The sequence below is a fragment of the Lacerta agilis genome, chromosome 4 (genome assembly GCF_009819535.1).
Source record: "Lacerta agilis isolate rLacAgi1 chromosome 4, rLacAgi1.pri, whole genome shotgun sequence".
Lineage (NCBI taxonomy): Eukaryota > Metazoa > Chordata > Lepidosauria > Squamata > Lacertidae > Lacerta > Lacerta agilis.
The window spans coordinates 70,683,030-70,700,554 of NC_046315.1; the positions used below are offsets into that span (position 1 = coordinate 70,683,030).

The window sequence follows — 17,525 nt, forward strand, 5'->3', positions numbered from 1 at the left end:
ATTTCTTTTAAAAATAATAATATTTATTTTAAAAAAAATTAACAACAAAAAAGACAAAATACACATCAACACAACATAACTACATAAAAAATAAACACAACAACATACATATTTCTTATAACTATTATTCTTTCCTCACATCATAGTGGGACTTCCTCCTGCCTCCTCCTCCTGCGTCCCTTGTCAAATTATCTTTTCGTAACTTCATACCTTCATAACAGAACTTTAAGTGATTTCTAGTTCAAGTTCATTCTTTTACATGCATTGTTTACACTTTAGAGTCTTGGGGCCTGAATATCATATTTATGGAGGGAAATAAATCTAGAAAAAATATACTTTTCACTGTGTGTTTTGAGGTTTTGTTTTTGCCTTCTTTATAAGAAGACAAAAAATAATCAAAACACACAGAGAGTGAATGTGGTTTTTTTTTTTTTTTTTACATTATAGCCTACTTCAGAATCTTGCAGCATTCTGCAGGCTGAGCATTCTTTTGGGAGGGTGGGGATAACTGCTTTGTTGGCAAAGGTAGGAGGATAATTAGGTATCTCAGCATGGTTTCTAATGTGCACTCTCCTACATATTTGAAGTGATCATCTTAGAATCAACAGCAACATGTGGCCATTCAGAAAATAATAGCGGCAATGTCAAGAACCCTACTTTGGTAGGATTAGATCAAGCAGGAACTTTTTCAGCAGGTGGAGGGACTCTGTATGCTTACATGTAACCCAACATGGCTTCTTTGTTGTTTCACTAATGCTTGATTCAACCTCACGTGTTGTTTTCTACACGTTGGCAGCTTCAGATGCAGTAACCGCAATTTGCAAAATGAATCAGTGTTCTATTATTCAACCCTGTCTGCAGAGGCAAAAGATTGTTGCTAATCATCTGTAGGATCAAGTGAAGGACTGCTGCACTGGTTGAATATAACAATTGTGGTAGTGTCATAAACTAAACTGGGCTATACCTTTAAAGCATAATTGAAGCTCGTTGTCCCCCTCAAAGCATAATTGTATCCCGTTATCCCCCACAAGGCATATTTGAAGCCTGTTGTCCCCCTCAAAGCATAGCTGAAGCCCATTACAGTGGTACCTTGGGTTACAGAAGCTTCAGGTTACAGACGCTTCAGGTTACAGACTCCACTAACTCAGAAATAGTACTTTGGGTTAAGAACTTTGCTTCAGGATGAGAACAGAAATCGCGGGCGAGGCCCCATTAGTTAAAGTGGTACCTCGGGTTAAGAACAGTTTCAGGTTAAGAACGGACCTCCAGAACGAATTAAGTTCTTAACCCGAGGTACCACTGTACCCCCCTCAAAGAATTCAGGACACTGTAGGGTGACTGGGAATTGTAACTATGAGAGGGGACTACAGTGCCCATAATTCTTTGAGGGGGGACATCGGGCTTCAGCTGTGCTTTAAAGGTGTTGTGTGCATGCAGCCAAGATCTCAGCAGAAAAGCTTGGATTGATTTGCTATGCCAGCTACACTGATCAGTACTAGCTGGAGCGTAAGATCAGAACATAAATGTTGAATGCTGCTCCAATTGCTGCTGCTATTGTTGTTGTTGTTGTTATTATTATTATTATTATTATTATTATTATTATTAACCCTTCCTTCACCATAACATCCCAAGGCAGGTTACAACATTAAAACACAATATTAAAAACAGTTTAAAACAATTTACAATAACAAAAATAAGGTGGGTCACGTGCAAAAATTCAGGGAAAAGAACTGTGACTTTAGCATTCTCCAGAACCAATATAATGAAGGTGCCAGATGCACCTGTCTGGGGAGGGAGTTCTCCAATTTAGGGGCTGCTGCGAAGAAGGCCTTCTCCCAGACCACCAGCACCCCAAGCCCACCAGAGGGAGCCTATAGGGAAGGAAGAGGTCTTTCAGATATGTGCAGCCTATGTTGTTTAGGGCTTTAAATACTAATGTTTAAAAACCTTGAACTGGTTCCTAGGACCCAGCTAGACAAAACAGTGAAGATCTGTAATCATTTGTATTGTGTAGTAAGCCAACATTAACACTGGGCCACCCTGAAGAAATATGGACCAAACCCATTCCTGTGGGTTTATGGTCTTCCTGTGGTCCTTTAGAAGTAGATACAACTTTCAACACTCCAACCATTAGCCATGCAGGTTAGGGCTAATTGAAGTTGGAGCCCAATAAGTATCTGGAGGGCCAAATATACTCCAAACATGCAATACAAGTACACTAGTGACCAAAATTGTGGAAACCTTTTGGGAAAAGTGTATTTCTGAGGTTTGATGGCTCATAACACCACTTTTTTTTAGAGTAATACCAAAAATGCGGGTGGCACTGTGGTCTAAACTACAGATCCTAGGGCTTGCTGATCAGAAGGTTGGCGGTTCGAATACCTGCGACGGGGTGAGCTCCTGTTGTTCAGTCCCTGCTCCTGCCAACCTAGTAGTTTGAAAGCATGTCAAAGTGCAAGTAGATAAATAGGTACCACTCTGTCGGGAAGGTAAACGGTGTTTCCGTGTGCTGCTCTTGTTTGCCAGACGTGTCTTAGTCATCCTGGCCACATGAACCGGAAGCTGTATGCCGGCTCCCTCGGCCAGAAAAACGAGATGAACGCCGCAACCCCAGAGTCGTCCGCGACTTGACCTAACGGTCAGGGGTCCCTTTACCTTTACTATTACCATAAAATTATATATCAGTGGAAAGTTAATTTAATGAAGAATACAATACAACAACAACAAATCAATTATCTGTATTCTATCAAAGGTTATAGTCAAATAACCAGAAAAAAGAAGCACAACTTGCTTAGGTTGATATGCAGTAGCTTTCCTTCATTTGAATGTAGTCAATGAGCATGAGTGTTTACAGAGGCAATCAGGTGTTATGAGCCATCAAACCTCGGAAATACACTTTCCCCAAAAAGTTTCCACAATTTTGGTCACTAGTGTACTAGTCTTGTTTTCTAGTGAAACAACAGTATACCACTGTTCTAAGACAAGATCTCAATCAATAAGTGACATTATTATTTGAAATAATATGCACATATTTTTGGTTCTTATTCTCTTTATCCACCCCCATCTACTGATGATTGATGATTCAATTTTTAATTGAAAAAATAAATGTTACTGCTCCCCTCAGCTAGTCACATAAATGATCTGCATACTGTATAGAAAAGAAAAACTCCTTTGGCTGCACGTGTGCTTGTGTGCAATCACTGCTACTTTACACTTTCTGTCTTTGCAGGGGGGGAATGCTTTTTTCTTGAAGGAATTGCAAAACTGTGTCCTGAACCCAGTTCGCACAACCCCATTTTCACAAGCCACCTAGGCCTAAGAGAGAGCAGGTGGTTTGGCAAGTGTTGATGAACAGTCTATGGGATGAATGCTCAGATTGTTTTGTGCAGTGAGTGACTGTCCCTGAATTTGCCAACCTGCTTGTTGCTTGGCCTCGGACTGGACTGTAGCAACATGTGCTAACAAAAGCTCTCACTGTTGGGTTTCAAGTGCTGCTATGGTAACCAGGGGGTTGGGGAGAGAGAAAGAAAGAAAATCAGAATGTGAATAAAAGCTCTTTAAAATGATTAGGATATCCTTTCCCTTTTGTGGCACTTTGTGGCCTTGCATTTTTTGATGCATCCTACCACATCTGGATGGATTAATAGAAGTAACATTTTTGCTACCTGTCTTTCTATGTCTGATGAATAACTTCATCAGATAGTTCAAAGGACCATTTTCAGGGGCAGTTTATATTAAGAAAGCAAACAGACCTGCCATGCTTTATAGAAGAGTTCTCAGCATACAATTCCCATGGTACTTTAGGAGAGCTAATTGCATAAAGCCAGTTTCGTCTTAAGCATAATTCGCTCTGGTAAATTATTACACTAGTATAATAATTCAAATAACTTTAATATTACGCACCAGAATAAACCTAAAATAGTACAGTTGTGAATCTGGCCTGCTGGAGGCAATTCCTCAGTCTGAGAAAGAAATCTAATCTACCCCAAGCCAAAAATCTGCATCCATGCATATGCTTGCTGCAAAATGGGAGAAATGGGAGTGCCGGATCACCTCATTTGTCTCCTGAGAAATCTCTATGTGGCACAAGAAGCTACAGTTAGAACTGGATATGGAACAACTGATTGGTTCAAAATTGGGAAAGGAGTACGACAAGGCTGCATATTGTCTCCCTGCTTATTTAACTTATATGCAGAATTCATGTGTGCCATGGAAAGCAACCAGTTTCAGTTCTCAGTGACTGTCTACCTCTAGCTTAGGATTCACTGTTTGTAGCTCAAACCTCTGCCATTGTTTAATACCATATTTTTTCCTCTCATTTTTTCCCTCGACCTCCACTTTCCTCAAACTTTTTCCATTGTTTCAAACAACCATTTCTCCCCATGTCAGTGTTCCTCTATTTTTGCCCTACTCAGAATTCTCCCTCTTTCATTCCTCAGCTGCCTCATGTGAGGGAGATAAAGAATGTGGAGCCATCAAATATTCTTGGTTTCCTCTCAGTTCCCTTCATCCTTGCTTTACAAAAACTTGTGTCGTTGTTTTAAAACACCACTTTCCTCCTTTCTCATTTCCATGTTATGAACTCTGCTGTTGTGCAGCTTGTCTTCACTTTTGCTCCTTTACCCTTCCCTGGGCTTCATGCAAATTCAGGATTGTGAAGAGACACTACAAATCATCTGATGGGTGCTGTGTGATGACATTCTTACATCTTTATTATATAAGATAGTTTATCCAACTTTTCTTCCAAGGAGCTCAAAGCAGTGCACATATTCTCCTGCTCCTCATCCTCACAACAATCTTGTGAGGTAGGTTAGGCTAAAAGACTCTGAATGGGCCAAGGTTACCCAGTGTGTTTCGGTGTTTAGTGGGGATTTGAAACTTGGTATCTGAGGTCCTAGTCCAGCACTCTAAGCACTACCAGTACTTATCTTCTCAGAGTGGCTGGGGCTACCCAATAAGATGGGCAGCATACAGGGGCGTAGCAAGGGGGGCATAGGGGGTGGGCCACCCCATGTTCCATAATGGAGGGGGTGACAAATTATCAAGGAACAATTACTGCCCTACTAAGGTGGTTCATAAAAAAAAACTTTTTTTAAAAAATGCCTGCTCCAAATGTGTTATCTTACTATACTAGGGATTATATAGCTATATATGAAATTTCATGCATATCGGTTAATATCTTGACCCTCCTCCACCAAAATAGCTGTTTACTTGGCTGTTTTCCTATGTCGTGAAGGCTGAAATTTCAGTTCAGTGGAGCACTTACTCTTCCCAACCCTAACCCTGTGGAAAGCCATCTAATCAGACTTTAATTTGATTTTGAGGTGTTTTTAGGAAGTAATTTAATTATTGTTTGATTTTATACCAATGTTATGTATCTGATGTTAGCCACCCTGAGCCCGACTTCGGCTGGGGAGGGCGGGATATAAATAAAAGTTTTTTTTAATTATTACTTGTTATTATTCCTTTGTAAGAAAATATGAAATAACGTAAAACCATTTTGGGGGGGGTCAATTGGGGGGGGGACACGCCTCTGGCAGCATATAAATAATAAATTATTATTATTATTATTATTATTATTATTATTACTACTACTACTACTACTACTGTGACTTACTGATTGATGTCCAACCAACTAGACTGGCAAATCCAGAAGGTGACACATTTTTAAATCATTTAAATTTTGTGCAGGGCTTTGCTGCAGAACACAGTATCATTAAAAACACGAGTACCATATTTTTCCGTGTATAACACGACCCCTATTTTTGGGTTTTTGGGGACTCCAAATAAAGAAATCCCCCATATGCACTATCCGTGTATAAGACGACTCCCAATTTTAAACTTGAAAAAATAGGGGTAAATATAGTCTTATACACGGAAAAATACGGTAATTGTTCAGAAGAAAATAATTCTTAACTTATTCAGCCTATTCTCTAGCATCCCCACCACCACTTGGACACAAGTAGCATTCTACTGAAGTGGGGAATGGTGTTGTTTTCTTGAAATGAAATTGCCTATCTCAGAAAAAAAATGGAGCATGTTTATTGCTTACCTCCCCCCAACAAAGTCTGTATTAGATTGCCTCACCACTTTTGCCTCCCATTCTTCTCTTGAAAGCAAACATAATAGGCAACACAGGGTATTACTTCGTGAGGGGCTGAATAATAGAAAATTACTCCCCAATTAGGCCAACATGGGGTTGCCTGGGGATAATTTTGTGATGCATAAAATCAGTAAACACTACGGAAAAAGTTGACTCTCTGGAAAGCAAAGTATTTAAGTTCTCTATCAAAATCACCCACCCATTGCCAGCCTGCCCAATCCATTCACACACACACACCCAGGAGCCCCCACTGTGGATTAGCGGAAAACAAAGTTTAAAAGAAGAAGATAAGGCTACAGAATTTGATGTTTGCCTGACTGCTGGACACTAGCTGCTTGCTTTGGTTAGATTCTGTTAAAGCAGAAGGACTGAGTGCAGCTAATTTGCAAAAGATAAAGAATTAAATGTACAGGCAGTTTCCCGTTTATGTGGGGGGGGGGCTTATGTTCTGAGGCACCGCGTGCGTCGGTGAAATCGCGTATAATTGAAACCCACTAAAAAAGCCTCCAAACACCTTGTTCTGCCCCTGCCTTACCCTGCCCCCACCCCACCCTCTTAGTGACATTTCAGTGACATTTTTATGATGTTTCTGGGTCATTTCCAGCTTTGGCACAATGTGCATATACAAGGCCACACACACATTGAACATGCATAAACGGGCATGGCTGTCAACCCTCCCTGCTGATTCCCAATGCTATAATAAGGGAATTTCCCGCAAAAAAAGGGAAAGGTTGACAGCTATGATAAATGGAAGGGGGGGGGGGAAGGCCTGCCTGTACATCAAACTTTTTGACAATTTTAATTTCCTTAAGACATACCTGTAGCTTAGCAACGAACCATGCAAAGTATCCTTTTAAGATAATAGAACTGTCCACCATTTGGTGACCTGAGAACTCTTTAACACTTCTGAAGAGTCAGTGCTTTGATGCCCCCAGGAAACGCTGGCAATAAATTGGAGTTAGGGTTTTACTCTACCATATGTGGTCTTTGAATTTCTGTTACCTTTAAGCATCACTTTGTGATCTTGATTTCCGCCCCCCTTTGCTCTACTTCAGACCAAGTGTTTGTATCTCCACCTGCCTTCTTGATGCACTTTCTCTAACTGGTGTGGGGAACTGGATAGGTTTTATTGAAAGCTGACTTTAGCAGCATATAACAGCATCTCCCTTGGAATTTAGCTCAGTAGCAGCCTAGGCCCATTTTGCATGATGCTGTCACTATCCCATGATGACTGTGGCTCTCACCACTGCTTCCAGCCACAGGCAGTCTTCACATTTGAAAGGCACATTACTTTTCTCCACAGCAGCCTTCTCATCACAAAGCTACTACTACTTATAAAGTTCATCTAGTGTAACTTTAATCACCCAGTGAATGAGTTTTCTAATTTGTTCCTTGACATTTACCTTCCGAAAATGTAATACATGCTGCTTACTATTCACAAATACAATGTGGTTTTCATTTGGACGGGGTATTTTTTTTGTTTGTTTTGTTTTAAATCCAGATTTTCAGATTTTCTTTAAAAATGTATATTTAGAAGGAAATAGGACAGAAAGAAAATCGGCGTTAGAAGTTCGGAAAAGTTGCTCCTTAGTTTTATGTCAGTATTGGAACAGTCAGGTTTTTTAAAAAAATAATTTCACTGAAATTAATTATAGGAAGAACACGATGGGATATAGGTGGCTCCATTACCTCAAGTCCTGAGTGCTGTGCAAAAATGGGAGAAATAAGGACTAGGAGCCAATGCCTTGGAGAAAAGTGCAGTCTTGAGAGATGATTTCCATCTGTTGTTACAGATTGAGCCGAAAACAAGATGCCCATAGGCTTAGCAACATTTAAGCACTATACAGCAAAAACAAAAACAAAAAAAAAACCTTTGCTGTGGCAGTACAGAGGTAGGCACTTGCGTATCATTTAAGGATTTGAGAAATCTGCAAGTGTGGGGTTACAATTTTCTTTTTTTTCTGGCACACAGACTGAGGTTCTGTTTCAGTCCAGGTAAAATGATCAATCTTTCTTAAGGCTCTTCTTTTCAGAATGGCTTTCAGAGTTATATAGCCTTTTGAGTAGCTTAGAGATTTACTTAAGCTACATCCAGCAACTGAAAATTAACTGCTTATTACTCCATAGACATAAAAATGAAAAGTGTCATCACGCTCTGCAGTTCGCATGGCCAATGATAAGTGACCGCACAAAACTGCAGCTTGAGGAGTGGCTGGCCGGCCCAGGCAAACTATTTATTGAATGGGTGAGGAGGACCTTCACCCAGCAGTTTAACAAGCTTTTGAGTGAAGCTCCTGTTCCTGCCCAAATAAATGTACCTGCAGCATTTTAGCAAGCGTTTTGCGAAGCATCCCAACCCTGTCACTCCCACAAGGGGGTAGAGGTTGGGGCTACCTGGGAGGGGAGAGAGGAGAGAGTATTGAAGTGTAAAGGGAGGGGGTGGCCCACTGCCAGATTTACGTATAAGCAAACAAGCTATAGCCTAGGGCCCCACTCTCTTGGGGGCCCAATTTTTTTTTTGAAAGAAAAACAACTGGGTGTACATTTCCAAAATATATGATACAAAGCAAATAAAATAAAACCTACGCACAGCAACAGTGTTTTGTGGGCTCCTATGATGTAAGTGGGACACTGGTGGTGCTGTGGGTTAAACCACAGAGCCTAGGGCTTGCCGATCAGAAGGTCGGCAGTTCGAATCCCCGTGACGGGGTGAGCTCCCGTTGCTTGGTCCCTACTCCTGCCCACCTAGCAGTTCGAAAGCACGTCAAAGTGCAAGTAGATAAATAGGTACTGTTCCGGAGCAATGGTAAACAGTGTTTCTGTGTGCTGCTCCGGTTTGCCAGAAGCAGCTTTGTCATGATGGCCACATGACCTGGAAGCTGTACGCCGGCTCCCTCAGCCAATAAAGCAAGATGAGCGCCGCAACCCCAGAGTTGTCTGCAACTGGACTTAATGTTCAGGGGTCCCTTTACCTTTACCTATGATGTAAGTACTGGGCACTGCCTGCTAGCCTGCTCCCTAAAATATCACTGGTTTGCTCATTTCTATATATAGGGTGCCTACATTCGGCATGGACTGATTGCATGGCAACATGTAGCATGCAGCTGCAGACTGCAGTGCAGCACAGTTGAACGGAGGTCAAGCTGTTGTACCTGTTATCTAATATTAAAGAGTGCTTGTAGACTGATGATCAGGCAGCATAGACTAAGGGTATGAGTCTTATGCCTACTGATTGATTTCATGTAATACTTAATTTATTTATTTTGATCCCATTATGGCTTTAGATACCTATTAGGTCCATAAATTACCATACAGCATATATTCAACACAAAACAGCGACAATTTGTTGTTGACAAAGGACAGATGGACATCTAAAGGACCTCATTCAAACCTAAATCCGGCCCTGGGGTGGTCAGATGTGAAGGAAAGGTGGTTGCAAAAGAGTAGAGGGATTGGTTGGTGAGTGGGATGAGCACAGGCAGAAAGCTCAGATTATCTGACACAGGGGTAACGTAGAATAAGAGAGATGTAGGGGGTGGGACTTTACTTGGAGCAAGGCCATTATCTGAGAGGCAGTATCATCCATCTCTCTCTGTGAATACTGAACAAAATACCATGGTAAGAATGTTTTGTTTTCCCATTTTTGGCTGCCAGCCTTGAGAGAGAGGGATCTGATTCCCTGAAGCCTGACAGGATGGTGGGAATAATATTCCACAGCATCAGGATGCTTCCACAGTGACTACCCCTGATATGTCCATTGATGGAGTAACAGCACAGGAAAGGGGATTAGGAGTTTGGGCACTGAATCATCCAGTTGCTACTACAGGCAGAGCAACATTAGGGTAAGGGCTTTAGAATTCTTCCTTCATTTCAGCATTATGGATGCTCATAATACTTGAGAGCAAAAGCGAAAGGATAAATCATGGGCCGAACTATTTCATACAAAGCTGGGTGGCATTGCTAGCACACACTGCTTTTTCCGGTTAACCATCCACAGGCTTTCACATGAGGAGCGCTATATATGGCTTTAGGCATCTTTCGATTCTTGCTAATTCTCACAACGCGCTTTTGCGTCTTCCTCCAAGGGTTCTCACAAGGAATAATCAAGCTGTTCCCATCCATTCGATCAATATTTAAAGACTAAAATATCCTGAAGGAGGCAATGTCTAGACAGCGTTCAGGGGCTTAAGCATTTCAAGATGGCGAGGAAGGATATTGATCACAGCTGTCTATCCTGATGATAACACTTCGTTAGCAGCTTTCACCAAGAAATTGCATTGTGAAATCTACTGCGAGAGGTTTTTGCGTGCCTTTACGGCATGCTTCTTAAGGCCGTGATATACAAGCACGCTTGACTGAAGAGAGCTATGCAGTAAATAAAATAAATAAATAAGAAATCCTTGTGTGAGTGTAAGAGAGCCAGTGTGGTGTAGTGGTTAAGAGCGGTAGACTCGTAATCTGGGGAACCGGGTTCGTGTCTCCACTCCTCCACATGCAGCTGCTGGGTGACCTTGGGCTAGTCTCTCAGCCCCACTCACCTCACAGAGTGTTTGTTGTGGGGGAGGAAGGGAAAGGAGAATGTTAGCCGCTTTGAGACTCCTTCGGGTAGTGAAAAGCGGGATATCAAATCCAAACTCTTCATCTTCTTCTTCCTTGTCCCTGGCCTCTCAGATTTCAGAGACTTTGATCTGTCGCAGCATTGGCAAGGAAGAGAACAAGGTACCTGGGGCTTGTAGCTTCTTACTCAGAGCTGTTGAAACTGCTCTTCATCATACCAAAGGCAGTGTGACTGCCAGGAGCACAGCAGTGCTTGAACTCTGGTTATTACTGGGATTTGCCACTGCTGGAGAGGGCTTGTCTCAGTGTCTTTCGGTGTTGCTCAGTGCATTTTTTGTGTGTGTGATTTAGGTCTGACTATCTATCCTGAGCATCCTGAACTGGAAGCAAGCAGCCCTAAAATCAATGCAACTCATTTCCACATAAATATGATAAGGATGGAGCTCTATGTCTGATCATTCACAAAGAATGACGTGGTGCTCTGCACGTTTCCTGAATGGCTCTCCCTTGGATGCAAACTCTGTGCATATATCAATGATGCTCCAGTTTACTTAGAAGAGGGATAAGGAACCAGTGGATCTCCAGCTATTGCTGGACTCCAACCCCGATCAGCACACATCAATATGGCCAATGGACCGGGATGATGGGAGCTGGAGTCCAAGAACATCTGAAGGTCCACAGGTACCCACCCACCTCTGATGGAAAAGTAAAGGAAGTCCCTTTTCCAACATGGATAGCCAATTTTGTGGCTGGAGTCCCCCTCCAAATATCATAACATCTGTTTTAAAACAGCTGCACTGGTTGCCATTTTGTCTCCAGGCCCAATTCAGGGTGCTCACATTAGTGTTTAAAGCCCTAAATAACTCAAGATCCTAAATATATGAAAGACTGCCTCCTTCCTACAGACCTTCTTGGGTGCTAAGATCAGCAGAGGGGGTCCTCTGGGTTGTTCTACTGCCCTCAATATCTTGGGGGTGTGGTGTGGTGGTGGAACTCCCTAAGTTGTGGAACTCCCTCTCCACAGATGTGTGTCTAGCACCTTTGTTACGCAGCTTTCAAGGGATGCTGAAGATGCAGCTTTTTATCCTAGTTCTTGACACTTGAGACGTATATTTTTAGGAACCACCTTATCTTTGTAATTTTAAGTTGTTTTAAATAGCACCTTTAAATGGTGTGTTTAATTGTTGTTACCTGCCTTGGGACCTTGGGTGTGAAGAGTAGGTAATATATATTGTAGTAGTAGTAGTAGTAATAGTAGTAGTAGTAGTAGTAATAATAATAATAATAATGTTTTAGGTTAATAAATATTTCATGTTTATTACTTCAGAGGAAAAGGAAGTTATTTTGCAGACTTGGCATAACTAAGTACCTTCACCCCCCGAAACTGCAAAGTGAATGTAGACATTAGTCCTATTATACTTCCATTTTCTAAGCTGGCAAGCAATATGTGGTCATTAACAAGGGAAACCCTCAGGGAGAAAGAAAGAAAGACTATCAACACTGCATAATGAAATTGTTCTAATAAAGCTTCACTGACACAAGACGTGAAGGCAGGCTCTTCAGTTTTAGCCTCTTATAGGACTACAATGAAAGTCCTACTACAAATGCAGGCAAAAAAGAGGTGTGTGTGTGTGTGTGTGTGTGTGTAAAATGATATTAATCCATGGGAAATTTGGGTGATAACACAGCACACAAAGGACAATAACCAATGTGAAATATAATAAGCAACGGGTGGGAAATGATAGCTCTGCTGATGCAATGAATGCCCGAAACTTTTACAAAGGCAGTAAAAACCAGGGGTGCTGAAGTTTGAACATGAATATGGTGGTGAGTAGTAACATACATCAGGGGTGGCCAACTCCCAAGAGACTGTGATCTACTCACAGGCTTAAAAACTGGCAGTGATCTACCCCCCCTTTTTGTGTGTGTGTGTGTGTTTTAATGGTACTGTTGGAGTTAATCCTGCTCCAGGATGAGAATGGAACAAAATTATTGGGGATATTTGATAGAGATATAGCCAGAGAAAACAAAAAAAAAATTCTTTTATGCTACAGGGGCTGCAAGAACATTAGCTAATTGCCAAAAATGGGGGGGGGGGAAGAAATAACACCGACAAAATAATAATAATGGGAAGATAAATTGTTGGATTATATCGAATTGGCAGAAGCTTGACAGAGGTTATCAGGGATCAGCCCAAACAACAATTTCAAAAAGCCTGGGAAAAATCTTGAGAATATCTTAAAAAGCAGTGCCCTCAAATTAATACTTGGGCTTGTTTCGATTAACTTCTGCAAAATGAATTAAGGTATGTAAGTCAAAAATAGAAAGAAAAAGAGGTAATAAAGAATTAAGAAGGAAACAGTTTAAGAAAAACGGAAAGAGAACTCTGTTGAGGATGAAGGAAGTCAATTGGAAGAAAAGAAGAAATGAAGTATGGTATATATATTGATGTTAATCTGTTTGTGTAATTTTTTTGTCAGTAACAATCTTTTAGTTGTATTTCTCTGTTTTTTGTTTTTGTTGTTTTGTAAGTTTTAGTGTTGATTATGTATTGTCATCTTTATGTTTAATGTGTGTGTGTCATAAAATGAATTCAAATAATAATAAAAAAGAGAACGGATCAAATATTTCAGTATTTTCATTGTTTTAGCTCTCTCATACTTAGGGGGTGGGAGATGTTTCAATATCAGCATGCAGGAAACTATCCTTGATCTGTTCAGAATGGTGAAATTCCTCCTATTCCCCTCACACCCTCTGCTGTTAAAAGCTACTTCAAATCCTTAATCTCCTTGGGAAGGACAACATATTAGTCTCCCATGACAAACTCCTTCCTGAGTCAGCAAGAAGCATCTTAGCCTAATAAATGATGCAAGGAGGTGAGAGGCATTTTGGGGCTGAAAAACAAATACTGATACAACAGCCATCGCAGAAGCTACAGGAAATAAATGAGATGAGAACTTTCCTGGTTAAAATAAATTAAACTATAATTCTTACACGGTGAGGGAAAGTGTCTGAAAGCAGAACAGAAGTGGGGAGGGGGTAGAGAAAGGACGAAGCAATTTAAGATCCATCAGTCTGACATCGGAGAAACAAGCAAATGGAGTAAGGAAAATAATGGAAACAGCAAAGCTCCTAGTAATTGAGTAGCAGGCTAGGATAAAGTGCCTCATCCAACTTACATATATACCATTTGCAAAATTATTATTGATGTCGATGGAAGAAGAATTGGGATCCCTCAAACAAAATTAGGAAGATTTTCAGAGTAACTCAGATCCCCTCAGGCCGGGAGCTGTCCATCTTTTTAACTTTGATGCTTTGGACTGAAGTTGGATTGGATTAAACTAGACTACAAGGCACTTTGTTGAAATAACTGTAGTAGCCCTTAAGAGAATTGCATTTTCCATGGGCCTTGGGCCCTCATATACTGGTGCTCAGCACACCAGGACAATGAAGAGCATAGGAGCCAACTCCTAGGGGCCATGGGGGCTTCAGCTCCCCAATAAAATATTTGAGGGGGCTGCCCCCCCAAGTTGATGGGCACTGCCATTTGAAAGGTATGTGTGCACTGTGTCATGTTATTGACTATGCGGGGCAGGGCTTAACTGGGCTCCCACAATATTCTCCCCTCTACATGTTACCACTGTGTAACCCAGAACTTCTGCCCCCTGACAAGGAGTGGCAGGGAGTTTTGAGAAGCTAGTGGAGGATCTTTCTGGGAATGTGAAGGCTGGGGAACAGGGGGAAGAAGCCAATAGTTCTTCTCTGGCTCTGATTTTGATTCAGGTCAGTGAAGATTTTTCGGAGGGCTTAAAAGCTCCCTTCGTGTTTGAGGTGGTCTTTTACGGGCCCTCTATATTATTCAGCAGGATCAAAACTTTGCCGGTAAGTTTAGAAATCAGTTCCAAATCTGTATAGCTATGCTAGGAAGAGAGACTGATTGCTAAACTGGGAATTGTACCTTTGTAAGGTTTCCTAGCAACTCTCAGTACTCTTAACAAACTAGAGTGGCCAGAATTCTTTGGGGGGGAGCCATGACTGGTATCATAATGCTTTAAAAGCATGGTGAATGTGGCTGAAGAAAGATGTGTAAGTGTGGACTTTTCTGTGAAAGAACTGTGACCTCACCTAAGTTCTCATAACAAATTCCTGGAATCAGGATGTGCACAGTGGAACTCTGTCCTTTAAGTCTAAATGTATGTCTTCTAGACCTGCTTCTACTTTGTAGATCTTGCAGTTCCAACAAACAAAGATCCAGCAAGCCTGATGTTTGCCCATACAGGCAACCCAGAGAAAAATCCTATATTACTAAAAACATGCTGGCTTGGATTCAATATACCATGAAAGAACTTCTGCTGGTGGAATATGATGATAGGATCTAAGATGATAGGATCTAAGATGATATGTTTTATTAGATCAAGTTACTAGAGAAATGCCTGGGATACATTTCGCCCTAAATGCCTTCAAAAGTTCAAGAACTCATGGATTTTCTAAGACACTATTTTTGATTCTACTAGTGACTCATATTTAAGCAGATTATTAGACCAATATTGACTTGGATGGATGGAGTTCCACTTTCAGACACTTCCTGCTCTCTTCTCTACAGCAGTCCTCCGTACATCATCACCGTGGTTGGAGAACCCCCTGATACATGAAATGTGACATGGGGCTGCAACTGTGTGTCTGTGTGGGAGTAGAGGCTATAACAATTTGCAACAGCTTCAGTTTTTGGTGACTGGTAATATAAATGAGCTATGAGGCAATATGATTCTACAGAATTAAGCTTCTGATGATGTTTAGGGATTAAGATAATCCTTGCCACCTGCCAAGGATGGGAAGGGGTTTGTCTTCAAAATGAGACTTTTGTTTATCATTAAAGCAATAAGCTGATTTGCAAATATCTTACACCAGTCCACTGAGAGTCCCTTCCACTGTGAGCTTTGTTGTTCTTAAGATGGTTAGTAGTTTTCTTTCTCTCTTCTATTTGAAAAGGAGTGCAGCTTCCGATCTCTCTATGTTCTCCGCAGACAACTTTGTAATGGAAAATCTTTCAAAAATCAGTTAATCTTACCAAATTCAAGCTGTGCAGAACTATCTAAAGTCTGATATATATCTACTACAAGCTAGTTTGTTATATTTTCAAAGATTGAGGCATAATTAGCCACTTCTTTAAGAACTTTCTTTCCGTTCACCCAAGTGTGGCCTGCCTTATTTTCAGTTTTGAAACATTTTCATTTTTAAATGTTCACCCTCCGGTTTTTCCTGTCAAGTCTTCATTTTGCAAGTATGACGTTTTACTGTCTGGTGTTTTATTGTGGGTGTATTCTGCAACTCGTTATCGCTTTAGCACTGGGTTTATTCTGCATTAGTTTGTTCCACAATGCTTCCTCAAGGTTACCACATTATTTCTGTCCAGAGATGCTTTAGTATAGAACAAGAGGAACAAAAAGAAAGCAGAACAATTGTGATATACACGGTTGTGGGATCTCAACAGGAAATTCTGGGACAAGCACTTATTGGAAATGAAGCAGGGCGACTGCTCTAAAACTTTTGCAGGCCAAATAGTATTGAAAGCGGGGTCACGTATGACTGTCCCAATTGCATCGTGAACAAAAATAATCATGAATGCATAATAATAAGGCTGCTTGGCTGTCACAATAACCCTGTGCTGCCTTCCGCACTCTGCTTATACTTCCTGTGGGATCGGGGCTGGTGTGGGGTGGGGGAATCCTCAATTCACTTTGGAATTTGAGGGAACGTAAATTCTCCTTGCAAGAGACATTTATTTCGACGCCATTGCTTTCTAGTCATTGGCACCTAACCATGGAGAATGGTTAGAAAAGATTTGTACAATCACATATCCGTAGGATTCAAGAGGTATGGAATAAAATGTATGACCTGATTTAATAGGGTTCTAATGGGATTTAATGGGATCATATGTTAATGAATGCATATTATTCTAAAAACCTAATCTAAAGTTTTTTAGCAGGGGTCTTAGAATGCAGGCTTGTGACTTAATCATGAATTACACTGTTTACATCGTCTCCCGGGGTGCCAACTTGAATAAACTAGGGGGGCAGGTAAGCCCCACACCCACATTTTCAATAACATGACACTGTGCATGCATACCATTTGAATGGCAATGCCCATTAACGTTGGGGGGCTTTACCCCCTCAAATATTTTATGGGGGGGGCAAAGACCCCTCAGCCCCTAGGAGCTGGCTCCTATGTTCCCTCCACTCAAACTCAGGAAAATCCCGCAGAACTTTTTCATTTCTGAGAAAGAAGTTTGCTGGTAACAGGGATACATATTAATACATGCGTATTACTTTGTGATTCTGTATTATACTGAAACATTTATCACTTTATCATTGATACCTGCCCCCTTGGATAAATTGTGATAAACATATTCTAAATAAATTATTATCCTCGTTTTCTTTCCTCTGCCCAGTAGAGAAAACTCCTCATTTGGTTCAAATTTTTGGCTCAAATATTCATCTTTTTTTTCTAACGAGTTTCTTTGTAACAGACTCAAATCCCCTTTTTATTTCTTAAGCTTATTCTTAATCTTTTTTCTTTTGGCACAGCTATCCAAGTCCTGCTCATTAATTGAAATTGTTTTAATTAAAAGAAGAGAGAGAAAGAGAGAGAGAGAGAGAGAGAGATGCAAATATTTTAATTATTAGCTTCTGCCTCTTGTTCCGGATTATCCTCTTGATCACCTTTAAATGGGTATGTTTGTGTTGCTCGTGTCTCTCTAATGCTTCTGCCAACTGTCAGGCTTCAGCAGTCTTTACTTGTCCTCATTCTTTCAAAAAAAAAATTCACATTTTAGGCCTTGGTGCCTTGTCTTAGGTGCCTGGCTAAA

At 40.9% G+C, this 17,525-nt stretch overlaps 1 protein-coding gene across 4 annotated transcripts in view; it reads right to left on the bottom strand.

Annotated features, from left to right (window-relative positions):
* GABRG3 (gamma-aminobutyric acid type A receptor subunit gamma3) overlaps nt 1–17,525 on the bottom strand; it is a 282,385-nt gene that overhangs the window by 67,398 nt on the left and 197,462 nt on the right. The gene's annotated exons all lie outside the window — the stretch shown is intronic.